Consider the following 23,958-nt stretch of genomic DNA (forward strand, 5'->3'; position numbering starts at 1 on the left):
TATTTGGAACACATCTGCCTTACATATATAGGTAGGACAGTACTCCCAAACGAGGCTACCTTTGTGTACCTGGCTACGTGCTTCCAAGCAAGCCTTTGAAGGACTACCCTGGTTTCCAACCCTTCAAAACTGTTCTTCAGACCAAACACTTATACATCTTCCATAGTCATCATATTTACTATAACTTCTGTTGGACATCCCTTTTAGGGATGTTTCTTTGGTCTCTATTTCCTATACCTTTCCTCAAGAGAATCGTAACTACCCCAAAGACTAGAACTTTATGGCTAAAAGTCAGGCCATCCAGGAACTTGAGAGGTGTCTGGATGATGTTGTCATCCAGGAGTGAGATTCTTTTGTGTTTCTAGGACTGTGAGGATTCATTTGCAAAGTTCAAAAAGATAGACTGAAGAAGACCAGCTAAAGGTTAGCAGTTAGCTGTAGGGTCAGGCTGGAACTCCAGTGGCTTCACTGTCCTCATGCCTCTGAACACTTTGTACTTGAGTTTTAGGTGTTTATATGAATGATTTTGAGCGTTATCTTTTTGCTCTTTTATGAGCCATAAGATAGAGCTTTCTACAGGATGGATAGTTTTCCTTTTTAGTCTCTGGTCCAGTTACCCCAGGTCTTGGGCTTGCTTCTCCCTTTTTTTTTTTTTTTTTTTTTTTGGGTCCGGTTGTGGGGTATGAACTCTGGGCCTGGGCACTGTCCCTCAGCTCTTCAGCTCAAGGCTAGCGCTCTACCACTTGATCCACAGTGCCACTTCCGGCTTTTTTTCTTTTTGCTTATGTGGTGCTGGGGAATGGAACCCAGGGCCTCATGCATGCAAGGCAAGCGCTCTACCACTGAGCCACCTTCCCAGCCCCGCTTGCCCCAAGTAGGCCCTTGGGTGGATTTTGTGTTCTCACATCTAATCTCAGTCCCTTTCTGATCCTCTTCCTTCTCTTCTTATCTTCAAAGCTTCCTTCACCATAAGGCAGCCTATGCCAAGCCCCACCCCCACTAGTCTCAGTGCTCTCTGCCAGTACCATATTTTTCATGGCCATCCTGGGCTTTTGCTCCTCAGTTTGAAGGCCTGCTTTCCTAGGGAGGAATTGAAGAACAGAGGAGCTGTTGGCCTTGGTTTCCATTGTAGGAAGAAGTCCTCTGTCAACTGGGGCTTTTTCAGAATGCACCTGAGTTTGTAATACACAGGTTACCAGAGACCAGGTTTCCTCAGCCTCAACACTAGTGACATTCTTTATTGTATGCGGTTGCCTTACACTTTGTAAAAGGTTTATTAGTGTCCCTGGCCTGTACCCCATTTTTCACAACTCATCATGTCCTTGTATGTACCAAATGGTTCATGGGGTATAGTCACACCAGTTGACCTTATGGGTCACATTAGCTTATTGGTGACAGTTTCCCTTTCATTTTGCTTTCCAAAACTTTCTCTCCTGGGAGCCTTTTTTCTTTTCTTTTCTTTTCTTTTCTTTTCTTTCAGGGTATCAGGAGGCAAGTAGGAGAATTCATGAAGTGATATTTGTATCCTGTTTCTTCCTAGTTTGAAAGTTTTCTTCCACAGAGCATTTCTGAACATTTCTGATGACCTTCAGCTCTTAGTTTATTGGGGTTAAAAAAATAAGCCCATGGATCTCATTATCCAAACCTTTAATTGTTTCCATAGAGTTCTTCTAGGCTGCATCTACTTTTTTGCCTTACACCCATGGTGTTTGTAGAACTTACTGAGACCTCTGGAGGATTTTTTTTTTCCATCAGTGGGAAGGGATCTGTTCCAGAAGAGAGCTTCTAGAATTCTTTGTTTTTGATGCAAAAGACAATGCAGTCAACTCCCTTCATTTTGTGAGCAAGAAGGTTGAGGCTGGAGGAGCATGCGATGACATGCCCAGTCACCCAACTGGCTAGTGACAAAATAAGGGTGAGCCCTTGTCCAGGGCTCCCACCTCTTTGATCCTTGACCTCTTCTGGTCGAGGCCATTCTTCTTCGGTGCTCTATGCTTCAATGATCTGTAAGAATGTGTGACAGGGTTGGTGCAGAAGATGGGGGAGGAGGCTTGAGAATCCTTGATGTAGAAGCCCAGCATCTCCCTGATGCTACTTTTCACCAGGTAGTGCCCATCTGAGGCCTTCATAGCACTGGGAAAACTGATGAGCCTTTTTGCTTCTGCTTAAGACAATTCATATGCCACAGGCTCTGAATCAAATTTCTATTTGTGGAGCATCAGAGCAGCAAAATCCTGCCCTCAGACCAGCCAAAAACAGCCCCTCCGTTCCAAGCACTTGGTGTTAAAAGTCCCCAAACAACTTTTAGACCCAAGTCTTCATTGGATTTCAATACTGTGGTGGCTTTGGCCATTGTTTTTGTACAACCATAAATTATTGCCATTGTATGAGATAACAGTTGGTTAATTCTACAAACCAGGTACATATAATTTGTCTACTTTTGTATATGCTCTGGTACACTACACCTGTCCTAAGGAAGGGTAGAAGTAATTCTGTTTGTTGGCGTTCACTCCTGTGACATCAGGTGGATGTCTGCATTGCTGATTTCTGTATGTTGCTGTTTCTGTGGCAAAGTCCTGCACGTGTCATTTCTGAAAAGCCTTAAATCTTAGAGATGTTGCGTGTAGGGTAAGCAGTGCAGAAGGCTGCTTGGGAACTATGGGCCCTTTTGTAAGCTGGAAGCATTCTCTTACTACCGTTACTTCTGTAGGGAGTTTTCAATTCAGAGCTGCCAAAGTGTTCCAGTAGCAGTGCCTTAGCCATGCCGCCAGCCTTTCGCACACCTGCTCTTGGTGTCCATTCACTAATTGGCCCAATCCCAGAAACAAGACAAGCAAAATTGTTCTCATATTTGTGTTTTGAAGCCCATTTTTACCCAGTCTACAAGAAATGGATGACTTGATCTAAAATCAGAAACTGAACCCAAGTCAGTTCTTTGACTAACCACCCTCTCAAAATGTATATATACCAAAACAAAAGGTTGCAACTTTGTAGTTTACTCTGAAAAGCAAATTGTCCTTTTCTAGTTGCCTTTTAAATTCATGACCAAATACTTAGTTATTTGTGAACCTTCTGCACCCTAGCATGAAAGTGCCTTTGGTTTGAGATTCCAGCTTAGAAAAGTGCTGCCATAAAGATGACAATTTGTAGAGAGACCAAAAATATTTTGAGATCACCGTAATGCCTTTGGTTTACCGGGGTGAGTAACCAACCACAGGTCTCCGTTCACAAGAGCACCATGTGGTCCCCACCTACCGTGAGTCTGTCCTCCAGTGGGGGCCCACTACCACTCACCAATAGCACACCGCAACAGGAGGAACCCCGGAAACTGTTGTGTTTGTGTGTGCCGATGACTCGGCATGTCATGTCAGCTCGTCACCCAGCCTGCATCTGTGTGAAGGAATTTCCACACCAACAACAGAATCTCAGCCAGCGGACAGATACTACAGCTTTCACCTTCTTGTGTTCATGTTCCGTCTCTGGAGACTTTCTGTTCCATCCAAATGACAGTGCGCACTTACCTGCTATACACAGTGATACCATTTTGAAAGTTGGAAGCCTCAAACTGAGATGACAGTGCAGAACAAAAATGTGTTAGGGTCATTACAATTGAAGTGTTGTGTGTGAATGTGCCATGAGAAACTTCCAAAGAGCACCATCTGCAATTTGGCATTTTCAAAGAATATTCCAGCCCTTCCCCCCCGCCAGGTGGGGAGGGCAACTCCTTAATGTGCCAGTTTATATCAAAACCTTGTGTAAACTGGGAAAACTGTTAGTGGTCGGGAGGAGGAGTACACGGACAAGGAGGCACACAAACACCAGCCAAAGAGAAGCCAGGAACGACTTTTCTTTGCTAATATAGATGTAAAAATGACATCAAACAACTCTGAAAGTTAACCTCTAAACTTACTTACATGTGTTCAGTCTTTATCTGTGTCTTTAGGAATAGCTACCTGTGTTCAGTCTTTACCTGTGTCTTTAGGAATAGCTTCTCTGGGCTCTGAAATTTCAGGAGTGATTTCCTGCCTCCACTCCCATGTTGTATTTATAAGAGTTCTGTTAAAAGAAAACTACACTATCAAATGAAAAGGAAAATTACTCAGCCTATGTTATAGTTAGCTGCTTGAAGTTTTGATTTTTCACTATCAGAACGGTCCCACAACTTGGAAGAAATTAGTCACATGCATGTGTCCCTGCTTCTCTTTCCAGCTGTCCCTGTCTTGTTTGGCACTGGTTTTCTCTCATTAGTGCTTTGCTTTTGTCATTAAGAATGAAGGTTTTCTGTTGAAATTTTACTGCATTGCAAACAGTAGCTTCACTGAAGCCATGCATTGTTCAGTCATATAGAATATTTTATTTATTGTTGTACTTCCTAAGCCCTCACTCATTTTACTCTGAACTTGCAGTGAATCACTGAATGCCACGCTATATATACATCATTTTACTGTTGGAAGCAACATTTCCTTCTTCTCTCATTCATCACTACACTGGGTCAGATTCCATTAGAATTCCATCTGGCTCAGGCTGACTTTTATGACCTTCCAATGAGCTTATTCTGTTTCCCCTCCTTCCAGGAGAGGTGGACAGAAACCAGCTGTCAACCAATTGGAAACTAATCCCTTAGGGTTTTTGGTTCCCATTAATCATTTTTCTGTGATGAATTTCACTGTATAAATTGGATAATAACCACCCTTCTTTAAATGACCCATGTACATCTCCCTGTTACCTCCTGGAAATATTGACTTCTCTTGGCCTTTTTCAATGGGCTTATGACTACAGACAAGGAAAAAATAAAAAACAAAAATAGTACGTGCCTAAAAAAATAACAAAAAAATTGTAACATTTTACAAAACCTGAATAGCCTTTACTTCTTTAATATTGTTCAAGTTTTATGTGAGTTGGTTTTTGCCACGTATATTTGTCCACATTCTCAAGAACTTAATGGTTTTCTCTTGTCTTCGTGGCGTGCTTAATGGGCTTGTGGCGTAGCGTTTCATCTGGTTCCTTTAATGTTGTACTGCTGCTGGGACCGGGTGGGAACTCACCTCTGGGTAACGGGTTCCTCTTAAGGAGATTAGAGAAATGAGCAAGGGGTGGGCAGATTCACACACGACTTCTTAACCCATTTGCAGAAACTTTTGAAAGGCATTTGGTTAAACCTCTGGGCAGTACAGTATTGTATTCATTAATGTTTGTGTTTAGGTACTGGTACCTTTTGTTTAAAAAAATGTTCTAAGTGTTGGCTTTAAAGTGAATTTATCTTTAGTATGATAGTTATATGAAAATTATAGGGTTTGTGTGCAGAGAATTTTTTTATAAAGTGCTTTGTAAAAACAAAACAAATGTATTCTAGCTTTCGCGGTACATATGTGTGATAACTTTAATATCCATGACAGTTAAGTGCAATTATTTCATCACTCTAAAAATGCTATTTTTGTGTCAGTTTCCTGCAGGTGTTTTCATGTCTTTGCAAAGTGACACATTTTGATGCCTTCTTGATAAAGTGGTAGACATTTTGTAGCTTTCTAGAAACTTTGTATTCATACGGTATCAATGAAAAATAAAGAAAATGAAAGTGTGGGTCATTTTTCTTCTCTGCAAGAAATGTATGTTGTTGAGAATGAACTGTTTCCGTGGTGTGAGGAATCCAAGAGGACAGTCTTAGCCAGATGCTAAGAGGTGTTTTCAGAAGGCCCCTAATTGCGAGGACTGCTGCTGTCCTGTGGGCTGCTCAGAGCAGGGAAGGGGGACTGAAGACTATATTGTCTCATCAAGGGCCTGTTGTATGGCGGTCACCTTCACTATTTCCTTTAACCTATATGGTTTTTGGAAAAAAATTTTTTTTCCAGTTTTCTGATAAGGAAATTATACACCCTTGTTAAGGAGGTCTTCTGGAAAGCCAGTGAATGGAAAGAATCTAGCAGTGTGGAAAGGCCCCCTCTGGCCATTCAGCTCTGCCACTTTCTGTGTGGCAGCTTCCCACTTCCTCTAAAACTAGGCAGAGTCTTAGCTAGATGCTAAGTTAACTTTTGTTAAGTTACCTGGAGTTCAGCAAAGAGTGACAAGCAGGTAAACTGACATTCCAAGTTAAGGGGATGAAGGGATCCCTGGGAGGCTTCTAGTAAGATCAGGAAGCAAGCAACTGGTGAGAGCTCCCCTTGTTATTTCTTGTACTGCTTTAGGGTATTAATAAGCATAGCTACTACTTTTTTTGAAAGCCACATTAGCTACTACTAAGTAATCAGTGTGAACAACTGGTATAATTCTGATGAAAATGCACAATGCTGTATAAGCCTAGGAAGCCACAGCATTGATTTAACTTCAAGGATAGCCTTGTTTTGTTGAACATCCCATATGCCAAACATACCTATGTTGTCTTAACTATCAAACAAGCCACTGGCAGTCTGACTCCATCCTGTCAGTAAATATCCTTCCATTTACTCTATCTTCTCAGAGGCCTATTCGTACAGTTTATGTTCTGTAGTATTGATGTAGTATTGACCAGGAGCCAAATAAAATACAAAGGCATAGAGAGATGGAAAAAATAAAGAACAAAACTTGATGCAAACAAAGCAATAAAGGAAAACTATTAATCTCAAAGCAGTGTAATTCAAGGTAAAAAAAATTACTCAGTTAATGAGAATTTCTTCAGGTGATTCAAGTTTGGATTAAGTAGGGATAGATGCTTAACTTATATGCAGCTGATAAATTCTATAAGGTAAAATTGGACAAATTCATGACCATACTGGGGATGGGGGGTGTTCAAACAATTAAAAATCAGTTAAAGAGCAGATGCCCCAAAATGTACAATGAGTTGAGTGGCATGGTTTGATATGCTGTTCTGGGTAAAGTAATATATTCCACAGTTGGAGACTATACATGATTGCCCAATGCACATGGAATTTGGAAAATTGACCAGTGATCAAAAAACTGGTCAGTAGGCCAGATGTGACCTGCAGCCTGTTTTTGTAAGGTTTTATTAGATTACATCTATTATTTGTTAATGTCTATAGTTTCTTTCACACTGTAATAGAGTTTATTCATAGGTCTGTCTTACGGATGTGTAAGACCTATGAAATCATTTGGTATATGATGGGACAGACAGGTATGCTTATCAGCTTCCTTTGGACATCTGTCCACACTGGTGACTCATGATATTTATGTTATAAATACCCAAATGGCCCTTGTCAGAAAAAAATGGTTCTATACCTCTGAAGAAGTCTAAAAACTATCAGCCCTACATAAAACTGTTGGTCCTTTTATGGCCGGGGGGGGGGGTGCGGGGGGGGGGGAGGAGAGGGAGGAAGAGGAGTGGCAGAGGAAATCTCCAGTGCCTACTTAAAGCCGAAAGCAAGATGTTGTCCAGTAGTCCTAAGGTGAGAGTCACCTTTCCCTTTCTGGCAAGTGGCTGTAGATCCTTCGAAGCTTGTGGGATTTCATCTGTCCTTTCTTAAGAGCTCCAGCCTCTGCTTTGATCTAACAAACTACCAGCCTGAGAACAGGCTTAGGTCTGGAAAGGGTAGTTGTGGACTGGTGGTTTTAATTGCAGCAGCTGACATCTGAATCCTGATATCATTAAAGTAGCCAAGCAAACTTTGGATGGCTACCCATCTACTTGTCCCTATCCTGTCATGGTTTACCTGGCATCTCCACCAATACCTGTGGGTTGTACCCCTTGGTGGCCATTTCTTGCTGCCTGTTCTAGTTACACACTTACTTGAGGCAGAATGTGTTGCCACCTGGCCTCTGCTGTTCCAGAATCTCAGCATCTCCCTGTGCACAAGGGAAACCAAGTGCCATAGTGACATTCGTATAATCAACCCTGTCCTATAATCCACTACTGAGTTTCTCAGGTGTAGGTGCTCATAGATTAGTGTTTGTGCCATGGTTTCAGTGAGGGGAAGAGTGTTTCCTTGGAGCTCCAGAGCACATAGTCAGTGAGTACTCTGGCCTTAAGTTACAAATCTACCTGATGAGCACTGCCACTGTGAACCTTGTGATCCCTGGCTCAAAATTCTACTAAGGGGGTGTAGGGAGAAGTTGGGGAGGTAGGGAGGGAAGGGAAGGTAGGGGAAAAATAAAGAAGGGGTAACAAATTCTCAATAGGAAATGTACTTATTACCTTGTTCATGTAACTGTAACCCCTTTGCACAGTAAATATATACAATAAATATATTTACAATAATATATATATATATTTTAAAAATCTAAAATTCTACCAAGGCCGGTACCATACCTCTACCTCATTTTTTCCCACAGTTCCTTCAAATTTCAAAGGGTTATCCAGGAGCACATAGCCCTAGGTGCCTGCTGGGCTAGTAAATCCTGAGCTGGTAGAGCATCTCACATGACTCAAGATTCACTGTCAGGCATGTTCCCCCATCTCCAGCCAGAAAGAATTCTGACTGGCCACACCCTGTAGTATTGGTGATGACCTGCTTCCTCCTGAAGCCATAGCTCCACTTTTTCCCTGGACAAGGATTTTCCTTGGCCTAGAAGCAGTGACAAGAAGTTGGGAAAATCTAAAATTGCCTTAAAGTACAGAAGACCAAAATAAAATGACAGTACCAAAAATGAAAATCACACCTCTCAGTGATTCCTAAAACAAGCAGACACCAAGAAATACATAGAAATTTTGAAGTACTGAGTTTATATGCACTGCAGGCCCACACTTTCAAATTCATATTTTTTCAACCACAGGGAGCAGCATGAAAATTATTCACTTACAAATTAAGTAAATCTTTGTTTCAAAGAAGTGCTACAAGATTTTCTCTATTGATGAAATTAAGGTAGAAATCAATATAAATACAATCTAGAAAAAAGCTTCATGTATCTGAGGATTCATTAACAGTTCTAGTTAATTTACAAGAAAAAAATTCATGGAAGTGAAAATTCCTTAAACTGGTGTAAGAAAATATGGTGCATTAATGTATGTGGAATATAAGTAAAGCTAAGGTAGTAGTTAGAGGACTGTAGACTGCCATGCTAGAAAAGACTGAATATAAGGAAAGAAGAGCCCCCTTTTCCTTTTCAGCCATGCTTCACCACGCATGGCAGGGGCAGCAATTCAGTAAATAAACTTCTTTACCTGCCTGGAAAAAAAAAAAAGAAAAGAAGAAATGCTAAAATGAACTAGAGTGAAAAGATATAATAAACACACACAAAAAGGAAGGGCTAATAATGATACAAACAACCAATAGGTCATTAAAGCCAAAATTTGGCTCTTCAAAAATTAACATCTTTAAAACAATGGCAAGACAGCCAAAATAATATATGAAGAATAGGACATTACCAACAACTTAGAGAAGTAAAATAACAGACGCACACCATGATAAGCTTTATGCCAAAAAAATTTTAACTAAGACCAAGGAGAGTTATTAGATGCAACCTCAGAAAATTGTCTCACAAAGATTCAGAGCTCAATGAACTTAGTCATCAAAGAAAATGAAACCAAGCAAGGCACCTGTGGCTCATGTCTGTAATCCTAGATACTCAGGAGTCTGAGACATAAGGCATCATGGAATGATGCCAGCCCGAGTAGAAAAGTCTGTGAGACTCTCAAATCAGCAAAAAGACAGACTGGAAGCATGTTGAAGTGGTAAAGTGCCTGAGTGCAAGCCCTGATACCAGCACGGAAGAGGAGGGGAAGAGGAGGAGATGGCTCAAGCCTGTAATGCTAGCCACTCTGAGGATTGCAGTTTAAAGTCAGCTTGGGCAAGAAAATCCAGTTAACCAGCAAAAGGCTGGAAGTGGAGCTGTGTGGCTCAAGTTGTAGAGCACGAGCCTTGAGCAAAAAAGGGTGATTCCCAAACCCTGAGTTCAACCTTAGGTCTGGCACCCCAAAAAAAGAGGAAGGGAGAAAAGGAAAGAGAAGAGAGAAGGGGAAAGAGAAGGAAGGAGGGAAGAAAAGGAAGAAAGGAAAAAGAAAAAAAGGCTGGAGAATACGGTTTGAGGTGAGAATGCTGGCCTAAAATATGACACTATTTCCCTATCTTCTCATGAAAAAAAAAAAAAAAGAAAAACCTCTTAGATGGCTACTAGCTCTTATCAAAGGAACAAAATCCTACATTCAATATTCTAATGACTAAAACAAAGGAGACAGTTCTGATCTTGATTTTCTTAGATCTTCTGGAATGCAGTCTGAAGCATGGATTAAGCTATCAATACTCTGAGAGATGTGAATCCAGCCAGGACAGTATGGAGGAAGGGGAACTGGAATTCATTGAGAAATCCACGAAAACACTGTGAAGTGCCACTACAGTGGCTCTCACTTCCCAGTAAGTCAAAGAGAGCCACAGGTTGAATATCTCTTATCTAAAAGACTTAGGACCCAGGGGATAATGTTTAGGATGTTTTCAGATTTCTCACATACAAAATAGAGGTATCTGAGGGATGGGGCACAAAGCTACACATGAAATTTATTTTTGTTCCATGGGCAACTTGCATATCCTGAAGGTAATTTTATACAGTAATTTTAGTGCAGCTGTGTTTTTACTGTGATTGATCTTGTAAGATGTGGAATTTTCCACTTGTAGCCTCATGTCAGTTTTCAAACACTTTCTTAGTTGGGATAATACTGGGTTTTAGATTTTTTTAATTGCAGTTAGTCAACTTGTATTAGGTCACTCAGCATGTGTGATTGTTGGCATGTGGGCTTTTCTGGAAAGGTTGCATAGAGGGAGAATATGTTGGAGAAATCAATGGGAGAGGCAATTTACCAGTTAGGTATGTTTATACCTTTCAGTTCTTCTTGGGCAATAGTCACCCAACAGGGTATTATTTCCAGCCCCTTAGTGTCACCTCATCTACCTCTTAGTAGCTGTCGAGGTTTTTCAGACTGTCTCCTGTGGTGTGATACTTTATGAAAATCAAAAAGTAAAGATAGGAAACCTGGATTGCGTGGGGGTGTCAATTGGGAGGGAAAAGTGGCAATCAAGGGAATTTTGATTGTAGGATTACAGTATTTTCCCAAACATACTCTCCCTCATCTATTTGATACCAAATGATACACTAAAAAGGACAATATGGGGGGGGAGGAAAATTAGGGGATAACATAACTCATGAGTATAAAATTGATAAAATATTACTGAGTTGAGTGTGTAACAATGGTATATAAAACACAATGAATAGTGACAAAATTGGATTCATTCCAGAAACTCTAGGTTGGTTTCGTCTTAGAACATCAGGATATGTAGTTCTCATTATGAGATAAGTGAAGACAGGTACATGTAACAAATTCAGTGTCTGCTATGTACTTAGAGAGGTGGGGTGAGCAACCAGACACATCAGGAAGTTCCCCACATGGGCAGAAGAGGGCAGCAGACTGCCACCGAGCTTCTCACCCAGGAGAATTAAGGAACTTAGATTCACTTCTCTGAAGGTTTATATAGGAGTATAAACAGGTGTGGGGACTGATATCTGTAGTTTTGATTATTAAAGACCATAAACCCTCAGTTGCGAGGGTATATAGATAGCACTTGCTACTCTGTGAAGCCTGCCAGACAGTCTGACCTTCCCAGCACAAGTCAGTGGCAGGAGGGTTGCTTGCCAGTGTCACAGGTCACACTGCAGTTGAAAACAGCAGGACCTATTACAGAGTCTTCCAGGGCATCCAGCATGGTTCTGGAATAGATGGCCTCTAATCCTTAGAGCTCCCCAGCAAGGTTTGGATTTTCATCACATTGTTCTTGCTGAGGAAACTCAACTCAAAAATATAACTTGGCCTGGTTGTGCTGATGACTCACACCCCTAACCCTGGCGTCTCAGGAGGCTGAGACCTGAGGATCACAGTGGGAAGCTAGCCCAGGCAGGGAAGTCTGTGAGACTCTTAGCTCCAATTAACTACCAAAAAGCCAGAAATGGAGTATGACTCAAGTGGTAGAGCAAGAGCCTTGGACGGCACCCAGGCCCTGAGTTCAAGCCCCAGGCCCAGCACACACACACACACACACACACACACACACACACACAAAATGATGAAGGCCACAGCTATGATGTGAGGAAAAATAGATATGTGAGCCCTCATCCACCTAACTTCTAAATTTCAGCTTGCCTCTATGGAAGAAAAAAGAAAACAATGCCATTTTGTCTTGTTTTTGTAAGTGGAATTTTTGTTCAGAACAAACCTGGGACTGGAGCACAGCAGTTCCAAGGCACAGTGGACAGCCCCAAACAAGATAGCTTACTTCCACCTACTGCCTGTGATCTAGTGTTGCATCTCTCATCACCCAAAAGTGGATGATTTTAACATTTTGGTGCTTGTTACAATCATCTCAAAGCCTACTCTTCTCTTCCCAGAAGGCTGGTAGTTCTAAGGGGAAGCTCATTTCTTGATCAGAGCTCGATGAAAACTGTCTTTGGTGAGCAGTCTTCTACATTTCCAGTCAGAATGGAAGAGTTCCATTTAAATGAATCTAATTTAGAAGTTACTTAGTAGACTTACTAACCTCCTAATGAAGCCCAACACTACACAATGCCAAAATAAGACAGAACTGAAATTTTTCCCATCCAATAGAGATGTTGTAGTCTAGGAATTTCAGATTCAGAGGCACACCAGGTTAAACAAAACTCATGGAGGAAAGATGCAAAGCACAGGTGAAGAGATAGTGTGTGCTTCAGTGATAGACTTTGCGAACTAAAACAAAATCCTGTGTTCCACCATCCATCTGAGGAGCCAGGTTTATGTAGCCCAGCTACCTTTTGCTTTACCTTAGCAGTTAGATCGCACAAGACTTAGTGACTAACTTCCGTGACAATACAGGGAGGACGGTACAGCTAAGGCTGAGGGTTCTGGAGTCACCTCGCTTGGGCTCATACTGCCTCTTTACCTACTGTAGGCATGTAGGCTATTCAGTTCTCTGAGCCTCGATTTCATTAACTCATATGGTGGTGACATACAGTGTTGCGAAAAAGACTAGGACAGTGGGTGCCAACTATTGATCAGATAGGACTCTTGCAGGGATCTTCCTTATTATTCTCCACCCGCAAGTTCAGAAAGCAGGTGTTTAGCTCCAGCCAAAGACAATGTATTATGTTCTGTTCAGACATCTTGTCCTGCGCTGTGCTTTTCCTAACCACTCTCAGATGTTTCCAAAAGAAAAGTATACCATTCTAAATCCATAAGCAACCACAACAGTGAGCCAAATGCCCCTTCTTTATCCCCATGGTTCCTTCCTAGTCCTGTGGGCTGAGGACAGAGCAGATCCTGCCTGGGCCCCTGGCAGAGTCCTACCCTACTCCTTCCCACATGAGTTACCTCCTGTGTGGACACAAATGCAATCTCTGTGGATGGGTGGAGGAGGCAACTGCCAACTTCACACAGTGTGGGAGCTGGGCCTGCCTGCCCCTCTCCTTCTCCTGCCCCAGGAACACAAACTGAACCTTTCCCTGATGACCTAGGTGGGCTGCAGCCTATTACCCAAGAATTCCAGTCCCAGCTTGGATGATTGATTCCCAGCAGCTGGGATCCAAGTTTGCTTGGGGGGTCTGGGCACTGCAGGGGCTCCATCTCCTCCTCTATTATCTCCTTACCCCACCTTTGATTTGAACAAAGTATCTTTGCACATCTTTTACCTGCATCCAGCATCAAGGAGGTCATACTTTCATATGTCCCCATCTTGGAATTTAAACCCTAAACCCAAAGATGGTGTCACACAGGAAGCATCTTGCCTAGGGGAGCAAGGATGTCACAAATAGCTTCAAAATGAACACAGACACTTTTTCTTTTTTTAAGATGTCCGATACTCTTTGCCACTTTGGGAGACACTACTGCACACATGTTTTAAAACTCGGAGCCAGGCTTCAGAGGGACTTGGTAATCTGTTTCCTCATTAAACTAGAAAGCATATATACACTTTGTGGAGGTGAAGGCTGGAGATTTTGTGTAGGGGTTGGCAAGCTGGATTTATCAAAGCAGTCACCACCTGAAACACTGGAAGCTATCTCCAATCCTACTGGAATGAGGCTAGGTATGAACATCAATACATAAATGCAAATTTGATTAAAATATTATCATGAAAAGATAGTGTCAGTTGGATTCCAGACAAGAACTTTGAAAGAGGATTTATGCAGAAAAAGCCAAATGGTAAGATCTTCCTTGGAGAGGTAAGACACAGATTTCTAGATTTGGAGGACAGATATGTAAAGTACTGGGTTGGGCCTTGCATGAATTCCCTCTCAAGCTATAATCTCTGAGTCCCTGTCAGTGGGTGGCCTGGGGCACTGTGGGGTCCCCATGAGGTCAAGACCACATGGGAGAAAGAGAGTTGCAGGGGGCAGAATTGGCCCTGAAAAGAGCCACCGCTCAGTCCCAGAAAAGGACAACTTGAGAAATTAACCCTTGACTCTGCCCTTCCTGCTCTTTCTTCCCCAGCCCTTTTCCACCTCCTCAAGGCCTTTGAAGCTCCAGAGGGGTTCAAGTGACATTCCATTACCTCCCCCTCTTCCTCCATGGCTCTCTGTCCCTAGACGGGAGCTGCCTTTAAGTGGAAACTTGAAGCTTTTGCTTCTGCCCCGTGCATACCCTCTCACCTCCCGTTTAACCTTCCTCTTTTCCTTTAATAAATATTTTCTGAATTCCTGTACTTTGAGTGCCCTTAAACTTGAGCCTATCCCAGAGAGGGCCGGATCTGGGAGTCTTTAGTGATTGGCTGGCACCACCACACCCTTTTCAGCCCAGTGGAGGAGTGGACATCCTTATCCTCTTTGAGGCCTTGTTACCAATGCCCTGCTAGGACTCCCAGGTCACACCTCTTCCTCACCACCCTGGGAGTTTAAACCACAGTCAAGAACTGGTGCTTACTAATTACTTCTCTATATTGAATCCTTACTGTACATAACCTCCCTGAAGGGTAGATAGTATTGGCTTTGCCTTTTGTGATATAGGACTTCAGGAAATAGTTATTAAATGAAAAAGCAATAATTAAAATAGAGGTCGGAGATGGCACATTTCCCCAACTTTTGGCTCATGCTGCTCTTGTGATAAGTTGGCAGGGAGATGGTGGCATGTCAGCATGGCACCTTCCATCTCTGCAGGGTGGACTTCCTCCCACATCCCTCCACCTGGAGACTGGGTTCAGTGCCGCCACACTCCACCCTCTATAATGTAATCCAACTTAAAGTGATGATCCAGAAAGCCACTCACAAGCCAACTCCCTGCCATGGGCTCTGGCAAGTCCTGGCAGGTGTCTGCTGGCTGTGGTGGTGGTGGTGGTGGTGTGTCTATGTATGGGGTGGGGGGGGGGAGCCCAATCTGGCTGGCACAGGAACAGAACACCTGCAGGCCCCCAAACTGTCCCCAGCCCTTCCTCTCTAGCAATCTCATTCGGATCTCATGTTCCAGCTCAGATGTAAAGGGAGGGAGATCAGACATAAAACTTCAGGGGCTGAAAATTCCTTCTACAAGGCCATCCCCGCCCCCCTCAAATTTCCAGTGAAGCAGAAATTTTAACTCTTCGGGGCAAATTTTCAAAGCTGAGTAACTACTTATTACACACTTAAATCCTGTTATTTGTTAACAGCAATTGAATGACTAACTTGCTCTCCTTGCTTTGAACATGTATCTCGTAGTAGGGGAGTAGGAATGATTGGAGATGAAAAGAGCCTGTGTGGTGCCTTCCATAATGCCAGAGGCTGTTGCAAGCTGGTATTCTGAGGCTAGCAAATGACTTTCTCCAAGAGAAAGCAGCTGGTGTGACTTCCAGGGATGGGGAATAAAGAGACAGATCTGACCTCCGGGAGAGATTCAGAGTCACTTTGCTTGACCACTGTGCTTGTTGCTGAGGACCTGCCTGCTGGTCACCTGTTTCAGACACACACACACACACACACACACACACACACACACACACACACACACACACACACACACACACACACACACACACACACACACAGCATTTCTGGTGCACCTAGATTTTCCAAGGTGTTAGAGAAATGAGTCTTAAGTTTTCCTGGCCATATTAAGGTTATGTTCATATATAATATATAACTAAAAGGAAAACTTATAAATGCATTTCTGGGGTTCCTTTCCCACCCTGATCCCTTTTGCAAAAGTTCACCTTCCCACAGCCATGCCCACAAGTTCCACCTGCTGTCCCAGTGCTGAGCATGGCTGATAGATTGGATCATACCTCTAGGATACACTTCTAAGTACCCTGTGGTCCCTGTACCCCAAATGGAAACTGCAAAGCTGTCAACCAAGAGCAGATGCTCTGTGCAGTCAACAAATGATGACAGAGACATGGGAGATTTTGCATGTGGGTTTGGACCAATCCACTGAAAGACACAACCCCAAATGCCATCCTAGAAATCCTAGAAGATCAGAATCCCCAAAATCAGATTCTGGAAAACTATACTTTAAATTTTTCTTTGAAAGATACTTGTTGCCAGGCACTGGTGGCTTGCATCTGAAATACAAGATTCTCAAGAGACAGAGATGTAAGGATCAGGTTTGAAAACAACTCCAGCTGAAAAGTCTCCAAAACTCTTATTCCCAATTAACCACCAAAAGCTGGAAGTAGAGGTGTGGCTCAAGTGGTAGAGTGCCAGCCTTGAGTGAAAAGGCCAAGCAAGAGTGTGAGACCCTGTATTCAAGCCCCAGTACCAGCACATACACACACACACACACACACACACACACACACACACACACACACACACACAGAGCACACACAACTATACGCACATATACACACAGAACCCAAAATAATGATTCACTTTTAACTGGAGTTAAACATAATGAATAAAACATTTTCTCATGAGTTTTCAAATCTTCAGTTCTTTAAGCACTCACAATACCTTCCATCGCATAGACACAGAACTCTTGTTTGAGGGAGACCCCCCCAACCATACACACAATACTCTTATGAGTGAGAAACACTGTAAGGAACAATGTCTTTGAGGGTGGGGCCAAGAAATTCGAGTGTAGTAAGAGAATGAATGAATAAGTGATCTCTTGTGTAGATTACCACAAAAGAGACTTGACTGCTCTCCTTGCTTATTTATGTCCTCCACTGTTTCCCCACCCCCGCCTCAGTCTAGTATGGAGAATAATCTTTCTAAAAACAGAAGTCAGAGTACATCTCTATGCACTGCAATGCTCTTAGTGCTGCCCAGCTAATCCAGAAGAGCCAATGTACTAATTAAAAATACAACTGCCCTAAGGTCCAATGATATCACTCTTGGGCATTTATCAAAAATACAAGTCAGAATATAATAAAGGCACCTGCATGCCCATGTTCTTTGCAGCACTGTTATTGGAAACAGCCTAGATGCTCTACAGCAGACTAACGGATCAAGAAAATGTGATGTGTGTGTGCATGTATGTACATATGCATATATATGTGCACACACACATATATACATATATAATGGAATTTTATCCATCCATTAGCAAATATAATATGTCACTTGAATGGGCCCAGAAAAGATCATATTAAGTAAGCAGTCTCAGAAAGAGAAAAGGCATGTGTTTTCTCTCATGGGTGGATATTAGACCTAAAATTTAAACATTTATGTAAGCACATACAGGTCCATATGCCCATGCGCACAATCAAAGTGACTAAAGTAGGGTAAATGCAGGAGTGAGACTTCATGGTGTAACCCCTTTACACAGCTAACAGTTTAACAAAATGAGTATCAGGAAGCTGAAACATGTCTTGATGGGGGAGGGGTTAAAAAGGGGCAGATGAATGGAAAGAGTAATGGTGGGTGCATACAGTCATAATACTCATTGTACCTATATAAAGCTGGAACTAGGAACTTGAGGAGGTGAGTGGGAATGGAATTGGTGGGGATGAAAAGAATAGGGAAAGGGTGACTCTGATTTAAGATACACTATATCCAAAATAATGGACATATTAAGTTGAAACACTCTTGTATAAATATTGGAAGATTTTTAAAAAGTCAGTGTGTTCAAAACTACTTCTAAGGCCTTTGTGGTCTCCCCTCCAAGTTCTCCAGGCCTGGCCTCTCTGATCTCTCACCGCCAGCCACTCCTAGTTCTCTCTGCTGTAGTCACACAAGTATCCGGGTGCTTCCTTGAAGGTGAGAGGTGAACTTCTGCCCCGTCTGCTTGTCTCTCATCTTTTCTTGGGTCTTTATTAATTATTGGCCCTACCTCATTATCTCTGAGCTTCAAGAGGTTCCTCCTTGTATATTTCTTTTGTCTTTATATTCCAGTGAGCAATAAGAGCTAAATAGCATTTATTGACCACTTGCAGACTCTAAGAGGGTGGAGACCCAAAGTTCTCATTTCTCTCTTTAAGTTCTGCTTGCAAACCTCTTAATACTTTCTGAGCTTATCTCTTCATTGTTATTCCTTGCCAAGTGCAACTAATAGTAACACCAACTTAACCTCTGTGTGTGTGTGTGTGTGCTGGCCCTGGAGCTTCAACTCAAAGACTGGGTGCTGTCCCTGAGATTTTTTGCTCAAGGTTAGCACTCTGCCATTTGAGACACAGCTCCACTTCCGGCTTTTATGGAGTTTGTTGGCAATAAGACTCTCATAGACTTTCCTGCCCCTGGGTGGCTTTGAACCATGATCCACAGATCTTAGCCTCCTGAGTAGCTAGGATTATAGGCATGAGCCACCAGTGCTTGACTCTTAACATTATTTTATTCAAACTCTCCCTATTAGAGGTTGACAAATAGACAAGGTACTAATTTCAAAGTGCCACCTGTTTTTGTACATAAAGGGAGTGTGTATTTGTGTGTTTTGGGTTTTTTTTTTTGTTTATTTTTGGTGCCTGGTCCTGGCCTTGAACTCAGGGCCTGAAAGCTGTCTCCCAGCTTTTTTGCTCAAGGCTACTACTCTACCACTTGAGCCACAGCTCCATTTCCACTTTTCGGTAGTTAATTGGAGATAAGAGTTTCATGGACCTTCCTGCCTGAACTGGCTTTGAGTCAGGGTCCTCAGATCTCAGCCTCCTGAGTAGCTAGGATTCCAGGCATGAACCGGAATGCACCTAGCCTGTACATAAAGTTTATTGGAACACAGTCATACTCAGTTATTTACGTATTTCCTCTGGTTGTTTTCATATTGCAATGGTAGAGTTGAGTAAGCATAAAAGAGATGTTACATTCTGTAATGCTGGATTTCCAGCATTACAGATCTCCCAAGTTTGTTGGACCCTTATAATTTCAATGGGCTCATGGTCTGCATTCTAAGTTATCACAGATCTAGCTTACTAAGACTTTTGCCTCTGCATATCATGGGCTGGGCAGCCCTCTTAGCCCATGACTACTAAGCTAATGCCACATAGTTCAGATTTTGCTTTTGTTATAGCCATATTCTATTCCCGGGGTTAGTTAGGATAAGTGACAGTAGCTGCCATAACTGACATCTCAGGAGTCTCATCTGACAAATATTTTTTTCTTGCCCTTGCAAAATCTACAGGTGGGCCACTGTGGTTTATAAATGTACTACCTAGAAAGCAAACCTCAAAGTCACTGCAGCATGTTAGCAAAAGATGAAGAAAGAATATTACCTTCTATTTCTTGGCAGGAACTGGTTATAAGGCTCCAATCTGATATATATGATGCATTATAATCATTCTTTGCCTCACCCATTAAAGGTCTTACCACATATTAACACCACCGAGGATCATGCTTCTAATATGTGAATCTGACGAAGACAAACTCAACCCATCTTCTAACCACAGCAACCTGTATGCAAGATTAAATCAGCTGAAGCTGTTAAAAGGTTGAGTTTGGAGGCTGTCATCCCCTAGCTCGCTTCAAGGGTGCTGCAAGTCTTTCTATTAATCCAAAGCAAAGAGTTTCTTTTATCCCACGAGTTCCTTATGCATAAGAAGGAATTACTGGGTGACTGGGGAAGGAAGGCAGGAAGCGGAGGGGCAGCCAGAAGAGACCAAAGGTCTTCAGAAGCTTGTGAACTGCACTGCTTTTTATAGCACAAGCACCAGTTAAATCCAAGCTATCATTATGACTACAAAGCTATCTGCTTATTTCAATGTTAGTATTTACTACAGTGAATCAAGCATTTTATGGCTTGAAGTAACTTCAAAAATAAATTTTGGTTTCCCTGTGTCATTGAAGAAGAGCTCAGAGTTCATCTCTGCTTAATAGATCAAGGTAGAATGTTATTTTCTACTGAAAGGGAATTTTTAGGGAACTTTGAGGGGAAGGCTTGGTTTGGGGCTTGACAGACAGGAATTTGGGCTCAGTGCCCAGCTTTTTTTTTTCCTGACCCTGTTCATGACCCTTAGAAATCACATAAACCATGTTGGAACCTCAGTTTCTCTCTCTGAAACAATCACCACCTGCCTCGTTGGGTGAGCTGGATGATTAATAATGACGCAGTGTGAGCAAAATTTCTTTGAGGTCTTTGGATAAAAGACAGCCTATAAACTGTGCTGATGATTTAGCGTCTTATTAAAGGAATAGTTGCATATAGTGCTCCACTAATAAATGTTGACAAAGGTAAACAGACTTTATCCATTTGGAAAAGGCCAGCTTACTGCAAGGACAATGAGAGAGGGTGGGTTTCTCAGCTCATTAAAAATTTCTATGAATATTGTGGAGAGACGTACTTTGAATTTATAGTTCTATTATAATCTGGACTTGTAACTAATGGAATCAGCCACCTGAACTTAAATGACAACTCATAAGAAGCAAAACAGTCATGCCCCCTTTTCAGGATTGCTACCTGAAAAGGTAAAAATCAGAATTCCGATAAAAGAAAACTGGGAAAGGAACAGGGAGCCTGGAGTAAGGATTGGGTTTGTAGGGCTTTCTCACAAATTAGGCAGAACACTATATGGCGGCCATGTAAGAAGGTTGAAGATTTCAGAGCTGCTGCTAATTCCTAACAGCCAGATTTCTCAACAACACAATCCATCTGCAGTGAAACCTGGGCATTGTATGGGGTTTTCCTGGTCATGTGGAAAAAGTAAAGGAATATGAATTCAAGTTACTGTCATCCATCACAAACTGCAATCTTGAGTAAACTATTTTCTGGACCTCAAGTGTCTTATCTAGGGAATACTGTACACATCATAAGATGACCATTTACTGAGAATATACTTGGAACCAGGCCTTTACAATGTAATGTATATGCTTTATCTTATTTAATCTCAAGTGTGGGTGCTATTTCTTCCATTTACTAGATTAACTCTGACCTGCAACTCAGAGAGTTCACAAGGTGTTTTGCTTCCGTTCATAGAATGTGTAGCCAGTAACCAATTGTAAATAAAGGTTCATACCCACAGCTACTGGGATTTGAGATTCAACTTTCTATTACCTCTGAATGTGGGGGGAATTCTCAACAAACATTTCAATGTAAGAAAAGTAATAAGAATGACAGAAGCAAGTGCAAAACCCTTTTTTGAAGCCATACTGCTGTCAAATCCCATTGCACTCAGCCCATGATCCAAGATTATGAACCCCACAAGGAAACAATCTCACCGGAAATATACAGATAAACCAATAAAGCAGCAACCACAAAAGCAGCAGAATTAGACCCCAAGGTTGACATTAATTACTGCAATGGTTGGACCCAGGCCCATCTTCCAGGAGTATCTGATGGAGTTGAGAAACAATCTATCCACAGTATGAGGAAATACAAGTGAGCCCCAAGTGAGGAGTGGCTTATGTTGCACAAGGTGATTTGAATACATTATTTTGCTCTCAGAATATCCTTTTCCTTAGGAAACCATGTTTTGCCCAGTAGATCACAAAGCTTTTGGAGACCACTGGTCGCAGCTCTTGAGAACACAGATGCACAGCTTCCGGTGCAGATTTGTGCTCAGTCAACACTGCCTAATTGAATTACAAAGGAATGAAGGAGGCTGTAGGCCTAGTGCAAGTTCCAGTACTGCAGATCATGAGGCCCAGGGGTACTGGAGAGAGAGAAACAACTTTCATTGTCATTCCAAAGCACAGCCCAGTGCTGCAGAAAGCTTGTAAATAAACACCGTTTGCATCAGACAGACACGTCTGTCCACCTCTCCCCATAGGCTTCCAGAACTTTCTCCATGGATCCTCAACCCATGGAGACTGTGTGGGCTTTGTCCCCAAATATCTCTGCCCTTAGCATCCATTTCCTCAGTGCAGGTTTCAGAGAAAAGATCCTGGGTTCTCAGTGCTGACTTAGGGTGTCCGGTGAGTGACCGCTGACTTCCTCAATCTGAAATTTGAGAGGTTTAGACTACAAATATAAAGTTTGGTGTCAGGGTGCAGTGGGCATCCATGGCCCCTCAGGGACATCTGTGTCTATAAAGAATGCTGACCTCCCCCCCACCCCCACCAAGTCTCTAATTGGTGAGCAGAAAGGAAGCAGCAGCACCTGGTTGTTTGGTCAGTCCATGTGGGCTGGGCTGGGTGTCCCGGGCCAAAGCTACCCTCCTGAAAATCCCCCTCTGCTGCCATCCCCTGCCATCACTGATTCAGTCAACAAACCTTAGTCCACTACTGCTTCAGGTTCTGGAGACGTGGAACAAGACTAAGTATAGCCTTACTCTGTGGAGTTTTCACTTCAGCAGAGGAGACAGATGATAATACAAATAAACAGAGAAGTCGAACACAGGGCCACACTTCTATGTAAATTCAAGATTAACCTTCAATGATCAGAATACACTCTGATTTTTTTTAAGGAACACACACACACACACACACACACACACACACACACACACACACACACACACACACACACACACACACACACACCAGAACAAATCTGGGTTCTTGAGTTTTAAAGCTTTGCTTGGACTTATGTCTGCCTCTCTATTCATTTCAACACAGAGAAGGAAATTCTCCTGCCTGTCACCTTTAGAAACAAAGGCAGCATTTGAGCCCTGATCAAGGTGCTGACTGAGCAGACACCTGCAAAACTTGAGCCTGCATTCCCTCAGCCAGGGCTACCTCTGCCTGCTTTGGAGACTGTTGAAACGTTTTTAAAGAGGACCCTGAAGTACAGGAGCACAGGCATGTTCTCCTGGTGACAGAAGTGCCGCACCTGATCTGCACCTCAGACCTCCTCTCCCAGCTAGCTGCTCAAGGAGCCAGGGGCAGCTTCTGCCAGCTCCCTCCTGGGTTGTCGGGCCTGGGGAAGCCATGTGTTGGAACAACCTACAGAGATGATGCCTTCCCTCCTCTCAGCTGCCTGAGAGCCTGGGGTGTGACACCTCAGTCCAGCCTGAAAGCTTCCTCCCCTTCTCCTCCTGCTCTCCTGTCCCCAGCATCCTAAGCAACATCCTCTCCACCTGCACACTTGTGGAGAGGAGAGCTTAGATGTCTCCCTGGGCAGAAAAGATGCAACAGAGGAAGGAAAGACCCACTCTAAAATGTTTTCCTCAGAGATTCTTTTGTTAATTCTAGGTCTTGCCCTGTGTTTTGAGAATAAAATAGTAACAAATAAATCAATCATTTGTGCCAGGATTCGCCTCCACCTCTATCTGTCTCCCTCTCCCTCCTCTGGATTGAACCAATAGTCATTTTTGACAATCTTTTCCCTTCCTTCCTTCCTTCCTTCCTTCCTTCCTTCCTTCCTTCCTTCCTTCCTTCCTTCCTTCCTTCCTTCCTTCCTCCCTTCTTTCCTTCCTTCCTTCCTTCCTTCCTTCCTTCCTTCCTTCCTTCCTTCCTTCCTTCCTTCCTTCCTTCCTTCCTTCCTTCCTTCCTTCCTTTCTCCCTTCCTTCCTTTTCTTCCTTCCTTCCTTTCTCCCTTCTTTCCTTTTCTTCCTTCCTTCTTTCTTCCCTTCTTTCCTTTTCTTCCTTCTCTCTTCCTTTCCTCATCTCTCCTAGAGGACCTTGTACTTGCTAACTTGAGCCACGCCTCCAGCTTTTTTTGCCAATTTTTTTCCCTATCTTGTCCCCCTCCTTAGCCCATTCCTCCACCCATATCTCATCGTCCCTGCCCAAGCTCACTGTCAACACTCAACTGCCTAACAAGTTCCATCTCTGTGGTCTTATATCTGTATCTTCTATTATTATTATTAA

This window comes from Dipodomys merriami, unplaced genomic scaffold (assembly GCF_024711535.1).
Source record: "Dipodomys merriami isolate MVZ:Mamm:240054 unplaced genomic scaffold, mDipMer1.0.p SCAF_133, whole genome shotgun sequence".
Lineage (NCBI taxonomy): Eukaryota > Metazoa > Chordata > Mammalia > Rodentia > Heteromyidae > Dipodomys > Dipodomys merriami.